This window comes from Vicugna pacos, unplaced genomic scaffold (assembly GCF_048564905.1).
Source record: "Vicugna pacos unplaced genomic scaffold, VicPac4 scaffold_341, whole genome shotgun sequence".
Lineage (NCBI taxonomy): Eukaryota > Metazoa > Chordata > Mammalia > Artiodactyla > Camelidae > Vicugna > Vicugna pacos.
In genome coordinates, this window is record NW_027329019.1 from 1 (window position 1) to 9159 (window position 9159).

The following is a 9159-nucleotide window of genomic DNA, read 5'->3' on the forward strand; positions in this document are numbered from 1 at the left end:
GACAAATGACAACAGAAACAAAATCCATGGGGTATAACAAAAACAGTATTAATAGGGATGCTTACAGCAAAATAATCCCACTTATACAAATAAGAAACATCTCAGTCTTATATTCTTACAAACAAAAGTTTTACCAAAATTTAAAACAAACATGTTAGTAAAGGAAAGACAGGTGAAAGGACAGGACATAATTAAATAAAATAAAGATTAAATATAGAAACATTTAATCAAATTAATAATGGCTTTTGAAAGATAAATATAGTTGTTAGACTTTAACCAGACACATGAGCAAAAAAGAGAGTACAGATTAATAAACTGAGAAATAAATGAGAAGTTACAACTTATATCATAGAAATACAGAGCATCATAAGACGAAACAGCAAATTATATGCCAATAAAATGAAAACCCTAGGAGAAATGGACAATTTCTTAGAAAGAGCTAATCTCCAGAATGGCATGAGTAAGAAAATATGAACAGATTATCACTTATGAAATTGAATATGTAATTAAACAAAATCTCCCAAGAAACAAAATTCCAGGCCTTGACAGCTTCACAGGTGATTTCTGCAAACATTTAAAGAACAATCACCTATACTTCTCAGAGAATTCCAAAAATTTCGAGAGGAAGGGAGGCTTCCTACCCGATATTTCTGTATCACACTACAACTAAAACTGGAACAAATACCTCAAAAAATTACAGGTTAAATAGTAATGATAAGCATAGATGTGAAAATCATCACTAAAATATTAGCAAATCAAACAGTACATTAAGAGGGTTATACATTATGTTTAAGTTCATTTTATTCCATGGACGCAAAAGTGATTCAATACCCACAAATTAATCAGATGCACCACACTAACAAATTGAAGAATAAAAATTATATGGACACCTCAATAGAGTCATAAAGTATTTTGACAAATTCAGTATCTATTTATGAATATATTTCTCCTCAAAGTGGGCATGAGGAAACATACCTCAACACAGTTAAGGTCATATATGACAAAAGCTCAGCTAACATGACACTCACTGATTAAAAGCTGAAATCCTCTCCAATAAGAGCTGGAAGAAGACAAGAATGCTCATTCTTACTTCTATTATTCAGTCTAGTAATGGAAATTCTAGCCATAGCTATCCAAAATAAAAGTAAATAAAATATAGCTATTTCAGAAAAGGAGTAAAGAATCTGTTTGCAGATGACATACATTAAACAGAAATCCTAAAAATGATGCCATGAAACTACTAGGTCTTATCAATGCATTTGGTAAAATTTCAGAATGTAAAATTAACATACAGAAATCTTGCATTTCTACACACTAACAACAAGCTAACAGATAGAGAAAGTGAAGGAACTGCCTCATTTACACTTGCAATACCAAAGAAAAATCAAAAATTTATCCAGCCAAGGAGGTAAAAGACCTGTACTCAGAACACTATAAAATATTTATAACAGAAATTGAAGATAATGCAAACACATGAAAGGATATTCTGTGTTCATAGATGAGGAAAAAAATGTTTAAATGACAGTATTAGCCAAGAATATTCACAAATTAAATTCAGTGCCTATCGAAATACCAAAGGCATTTTCAGACACTTACAGAAAATAATTCTAAAATTTACATGTAAACACAAATGAGTTGAAATCACTGAAAAAAAAGAAGTAAAGAATACAAACAAACTAAAAACACAAACAACTTTGAGAAAGAACAAATGGGAATTATCACTGTCCCTGATTTTAAACTATAATACAAATCTACAGTAAGAAAGAAAATATGGTAGTGGCACAGAACAAACAGAATAATGGAACACAAAGAATGCCTGAAAATGAAATCAGACAGTTATTGTCATTTGGCCCATTACAAAAAATGAATATACAATGGGGGAAATGTTACCAACAGGCACATGAAACCGATCAAAATCACTAACCATCAGAAAAATGCATGACCAAAACACAATGAGAGCTTATGTCACTCCTGTCAGATGACTATTATCAAAAAGATAACAAACATAAGTGTTGGTGAGGATGTATGACAAACAACCCTGATGCACTACTGGAGTGAATGTAAATATGTGCTGCCACTGTGGAAAACAACGTGGAACCTTATCTAAAAATTAAAAATGAAATATAATCCAACATGTCTATACCTGGATACTTATTTCAAGAAAATAAAAACACTAATTAGTAAATATAATTTCAACCCTATACTCACTGCAGCAATATTCACAATAGACAGGATATAGAAGCAGATTAATTGCTCATCAATAAATGATGGATAAAGAAGATGTGTGTTTATAGTATATATATCCACAAATATTAACTACAGATTTATCTATATTTATATATATATATACACACAATGTATATATATGCCCTATGTGTTTGTGTATATATATATATATATATATATATATATATATATATATATGCACACACACACATAAAATTACAATGGGTAATTACTCAGGTATAAAAAGAATAATTTCTTGTCATTTGCAAGAAATGGGTAGACAAAGACGGTATATGCTAAGTGAAATATCTCAGAATGAAAATGACAAATGCTGAATGATTTTACTCATATTTGTAATTTTAAACAAATGAACAAAACAACACAGAAAAGGAGTTATAGATATAGAAAGAAACAGGTTGTTCACAAGACGGAGGGAAATGGGGTGAGGAAAAAGTAAAGCTGAGGAAAATGAAGAGAGAAAATTTTGCAGTTGCAAATTAAATGAGTCAGGGGCAAGAAATGTACTGTACGGGGAATAGTCAATGACTATGAAATATCTTTAAATAGCAACATATCATAACTAGATATATTCTGGTGATCAGTTTGAAATATATTAAAAATAGCAAAGGGTATGTTGTGTAAGAGAAACTAACAGAGTGTTATAGATTAAAGTACATTTCAAAGACAAACATACTGATAGAAAATAATTAGATTTGTAGTTAACAGAGGCAGGGTTTGGGAAAGAGAATTGATTAATGCATTCAAGAGCTACAAATCTACAGCCGTAAAATAAACGTGTTTTAGGGATGTCCGTAGTAACATGAAAATTACAATAAATACTGCTTTATGTTCTATATGAATGTTGTTAAGAGAGTATACAATGAGGTTCCTCATCACGACCAGTAGACAAATAGTATTTCTTTTATATTGTATCTAAATGATATAACGAATTCTCCCTAAAGTTGCCTTGATATTAATTTCAAGATACTTGTAAATCAAATCAATATCTTGTGCACCTAAACTCACACAATGTTTTATGACAATTATATCTCAATAAAAGCGGAAGAAAAAATGGAAAATCAATGGTAATTTTTCCCATGAAATTTCTCATGATTGTTTTTGCAGCAAGTAATCTTGAGTCATGATATACTTATCATAGGTAAAGATAGTAATAAATAAGTGATTCTAAAATATTTTACATAAAGATACTTATAAAATTAGTGTTTTACCATGCCTTTATCTTTCTACATGTTAAAAGCCTACTGCTTCTGTAGGCGACAAAATTTCATTCTGTGTATTCATCTGAGTTTAGGGAATGGATACAAATTTAAAACTGGCTGCTCTTGCTGTGAGTGATTAGGTTCACTGTTTGTGACCTATGGTCTCATCTCCCCGACAGCATAGGTAAAAAATGAACATGCTAGGTTGCTAAAAATCTCAGTATGATAAAATCTCAGAACTCCTACAATTCTTAACTTTTATGCAATAGGAATGCAATACTGACAAAGACTTGATTTTGGATAACAATGTGGTGTTTTCTCATGGTTGCATTAGGGTATGTGAGAATAATCCCTGAGATCCACAACAAACATTCTAGCTCAATTGCTGGGCAAATAAGTGTAATGGTTCTGCATTATTAGCACTGAGTACTGCTTTCAAAATGATGACTATGCTCACTCTATTCCAGGTAGTCCAAGGAAAGAAAGGTTATTTCTATTTCTAGGTAAACTGGAATAAGTCAGTAGTTCAGCCTCTATAAATTTGTCACGGGGTGTTCAAAACCAAAATAAGTTATGTCAAAAATTAGAATTAAAAAAAATTAGACATAAGCTTAAATTAAAAATAAGACACAGTCTGTGCTGGGCTCTGTGAACTGGAGAATATATATGTCTCAGTCCAATTCAAGGGTTCAGTGGCTTGACCTTAGGATCAGCTCTGGATTCAATGAACAGTTAACAATTAGTATACTGGGAGAAATTTAATCTACCACTCTCTGATCGGAAGAAAACCTGGTGGCTCATTGAAACTCTTAATTCACAGAGATTCTGCCAGATGCAGAAGAATAATTCACTGATGACTCAACTGAAAAAAACTTAGTTACTTCTTAACAAACCATCTTCATACACACACAAAATGGTAGACAGATTTGTAGTTATTAGTGGGAAGTATTCAGTGGGCACAGCGCAGAGAATAGTTTTCACAGCACCACCCAAATTTTGTACATTTGCCAATAGTCTAGATTTTCACAGGTAGAAAACTACAGATGGACAAACAATATTCTTCTTTAGAATTTCTAATTTTGAAAGTAAACTGTAGATTTTGACTTATCAGTATAGATCCTTGTTATGATGATCACGCTAAGACCCACTGTCTGACAAGAGAGCTGGAAACTAGCTGCTGAACAAGCCCATCTGAAGCCCAGACTGCTAATGCAAAAAACAACATAGCCACCATCTGAGCTGAGCTGACAAATTTAAAAGCTTGATGTTTCTGTTGTAAGAACAACCAGTGCTGTGCAGACACAGTTCTCCTGCTGCAAGTGGGCCTTTTTATTCTCTTGGTAAAGGTCATAATGGTTGCATGTTGCTAGAACTTACCCTGGCTCACTTGCCCTTTCTCAAGATTATCAAAGGCTTTCTTCACAACAGGTGACACATTTTCAGGACTCAATCTTGCCATTTCAGTCTTATCAGTTGACACTTGCTGCATGATTGTGAGCAGAAGCCTTAGGCTCCCTGACTTTGCCTACAATATTTCTAGCATTTCACATTCTGAAAATGCTTCACTTTTATTATAATTTAATGGGAAATAGACAAAGCCTTCCGTGAATATTTTATATTTCTTAATATCTGCAGAAATTTGGTATTCTTGCAGTTGAACAAATTTTTAATTCCACCACTCTCACCTCCTTTGAGTCCACACATTTTAGATTGCAATTTGGTAACTGAATATGACCACCCCAACCAAAGGGCAAGTACCACTTAGATACTTACTGTGTGAAGGTTAGAAGGGGCACAATTTCTGTGGGGTGTATGAACCTACATTAAATGTTTGCAATGGCACTGCCTCTTCTGGACAAAGCTCTGATTCTAAGAAGTAAATTTATTAGAAGTCAGTATAGTTATTCACATGGGGAAGAGAATCAGCAATTTTGGGGTGGGTGGGTGATGAAGAGACAGGAAAAAATGCAGCAAATGGGAATTTAGTGCTTTTGGTTTCTGGAGGTATGAATGAAGAAGAAAATAATACTTTGTCTCCTGTACCAACATCCACTTACTCTCTTGAGTGACTAGTCCTTGGGCTATGAAAAGAGCTAGTTTGTGGTGAAGAGTAAAGAACATAACGAAATAGTTTGAAAACCATGAGAGTTTTGTTGTTTCAGGAAAGTAGATTTTGCTTAAAGTCAACATGTATTTTTCATTCACTAAATAATAAAATGAATTCTGTGGCATGTGCTGTGCTTTCTGTGCCAGTATCCAAGTTAGACAAGGAAGGGGGGATAGACAGAAAACATCTGGAGGAGGTGGCTTCTGTGCTGAGACTGGGAAAGTCTAAGTAGGTAAAATGAGAACACTCTAAGCTCAATGATGAGCTGAAGAAAAAGTGGTGAGGTTGCAGCTAACATAGTTGACAAGCATTTGCCTGGATATATCTCCAGATACAGTGAAACATTAAGATATGCCAAGGTACTCAGATGCCAAATTTATAAAGAAATAACAAAACTAAGTTGAGTTTCTGGGGTTAGATATAGAAAGGCGTATAGTGCCACCCTGAGGACTTAAGCTTGTATTTGGCTGGAACATAAAAGCAACATAAAGTATTGACTAGAAGATATAGTGTAGACACTTGAGGGCAGGAAATGAAAGCACCAATTGGAATGCTTTGAGAACAGCACAAAGAACACCATAGATAAAATTGCTTCTTAAATTCTACCACATGATGAATGTGCCATCTGAGACTACATCATGTGACCTTTATGATTCCAGGTATGACATAATCGAGACCAGGATCCCTGGGCCAGTTCCGTCATTTATCTCCTGTTCCAACTTATCCTAACTTATCACTTTTGATACTTTCCAATATGAACCAGAAACCAATTAGTACTTTTCCCTCTCTCCATGTTTTAGTCTTTTCCCAAAATCTTCCATTTTCTCTTCTTCCTTACAAGAAATTATTTAAATTTACTCCCATATTTTTCCATCAAATGATCATATGAACCAAATATCTCTTTTTTTCTTTAAATGGTAACTTAATCTCCCATTTAACACTTAAGTCTACTTAAAAAATATAAGGAAAATACAGGTACACATCTATGTTTATTGTTCAAATAAGAATATTGCAGATATTTGTCGACATTTGCCAACATCAATTTTAATCTTTGTTATCCTGCATAATCTGGTAGTCCTCTGGTAGATCAGTTGTAATAAGGATGACGTTCATAAGCTGAAGATGGCTGATGATTTGGCCTTGAAAAAGAAGTAGCTGATGTATTGGCTATCTCTGGCACTGGAAACCGTGGGTTGATACCTGGTTGAAGTTTAGAAAAACGACCTTCATTGCGAGATATGTTGTGATATCCATTTGGAAAAGTAGGAGGTTCCTCCATCAGTCCAAAATAATTGCACTGTATGGGAGATAAGGTGCTGTACTGAGAATTAGAAGTTGTAGTTGTAATGAAGTTCACAACACGGCCATTGGCTTCATTGTAGCTGCTTTGAGAGTGCCCGTGGATAGTGGTCAACTGATTTAAAATAGCACGTTGATCCATTGCAATTTGGTCTGGATGTCTAAATGACATTGATCAAAGAGGAGAAAAATCACCTCTGATCAGGGTATTCGTATCACCATTTATGTGGCTAGTAGAGGGCTTTCTTATTAGAATCATGTTTAAATTTGCAGAAGGTAAAAATACACTTTCTCCTCTATTGTCAGCCACAAAATCTGAATTATGAGTGTCCACATTACCCCCTGCTTTAAGTGCTTCTTTTTGAAATCTTCAGCCAATGAAGCCACCAGAGAGGCATTTTTAATCCCAACTATTCCTTTTATACTCACTGAAATCAGGGGACAGCCTAGTTTAAAATTTGGATTATGATAGAACTGATGCTACAACCAAAGGAGAAAGATTTTAGTAATATTTTAAACTGAAATACAAGACTACAATAAGCCTAACCTATAAAACCTCAGAATTCACGTTTACTATGCAAAGATATTATCATCAAAATATGAACATTGCTGACGATATTTTGAAGTTCCTTATTTGGAAAATACCTTTTAAATAGTATAGTCATCAAATTTATGAAGTTAGCATTTGCAGTAACGGTGAATGCCACTTTTTAAAAGCAGTTTTAATACGTTTATTTAAATTTGTGGTAAGATTCATAGTTGTAAGCAAATTTCTCATAATCTTGACTACATAAGACACTGTCCTCATTTTTTTGAAAAATAAAGTATTTTAGTTTTAATAGTTTTGTACATTTTTCAAAATCTTGTTCTACATATATATTACCATAGATTGATGTACAAAATAAAATTTTATATATAAGTTACCAAGTGGTAACTAAAATTTCATAATACCTTGCTTAAAACAGAGACTACTTTTTCTTCTGCCTGAAAGTCAGCTAGAAAAGCAGATCTTCGAAAATTCTGCTGCTCTTTACTGAATCCATAAAGGTTAAGCTCTCTAACTAAACTTTCTTACTTCCAGGTTCAAATATTCTGAAAGGAGACTTTCTTTCCAAAACTTCCTTCATAAAGGCATCTTCATCCATCACTATGGAAGTTCCATTATCATCCCAACAGATGGATTTAAATTGGTCATTCCCAGCCATTTTCCGGAGTATTCTTGGATATGTCAGAGAACGAAAATCATTATCTTCATCTGGTTCAGAGACACAATGTTTGTAACATGGCCTTTTTATCAGGGATTCTTCAGACAAAGTCTGAAAAACATTTTCCTCACTCGTAGACCTCAAGTCCAAGTCCCCAGAGAATGTTTGATCACACAATAGAGATCTACTGTACATTCCTGAAGCAGTTGGTCCATATTTAGGAGACAAAACTTGAATTTCTGTAGAAACATGTGCCATCTCAAATAACATTTTCTACAACTACATTTCTAATCTGCATAATTTTGAGCACTGCAGCTTCAAATGCTGCTTTGGCGGGTCAGCACAGATAAACTGCAAGGCCATCAAAATGGTTCTCAACTTGAGAAGCTGTGACATCACAATCGACTGGTCTCCTAGCAATTCAAGTGAAACATTCAGCCAGTGTTTACTTCTCATTCATCCAGTAAAAATGAAGCATATATGATGCTTAATTTTATATGGTGATCTGCAAATATTATCCCAAAAAAATCTATTTAAATAATTTAATTTTGGTGTCTAAGAAATAAAACCAATCTCCAACCTTTTGTACACAAATTTATACCAGATTTGTGAACAGAGAATAAATAATAACAAAATATATAAAATAATTTTAAAGTTTTGGATTTTAAAGTGAAATTTGTGTAAAATATTTATGAAAATTTATAACTATTTCATTATCATTTGTAAATAAAATGAAACATAATTTGATTTGGAAGTGGAAGTAGTTTTTTTTCTGTGTACTTTACAATAAGTAGCTCTATATTCAACACATGAGCAAAATAAATATTAGTTTATTTGTTATGTTTATATATAAATGGTAAATATTTATGAAATAAAATTAGATTAAAATAATCAATCAAATTTAAGAAATTCTAAAGGGGGAAATTTTTGTTTTAATTTGTAATTAAGTGCTATAAGTAAAATAAATGTAGTTTTATATACTACTTTAAAATTACACAAGAGAAAATCTTACAGTATTCTTATAAATGTTCATTTTTGCCATTCTTTCACTCAGAGGTTTTCAGTCCCTAGAAGGAATAAATTTTCTTGTCATCTTTCTAAT

The 9159-nt window shown here is 32.9% G+C and overlaps 1 long non-coding RNA gene across 1 annotated transcript; it reads right to left on the reverse strand.

Moving 5' to 3' along the window:
- Nucleotides 1-6523: 6523 nt before the first annotated feature.
- LOC140695547 (uncharacterized) lies at nt 6524-8063 on the reverse strand. The gene is made up of 2 exons (XR_012071198.1): nt 7804-8063; nt 6524-6850 (listed from the first exon to the last, which is right to left on the reverse strand). It is a non-coding gene; the product is annotated as an uncharacterized lncRNA (long non-coding RNA).
- Between the last annotated feature and the right edge of the window lie 1096 nt (nt 8064-9159).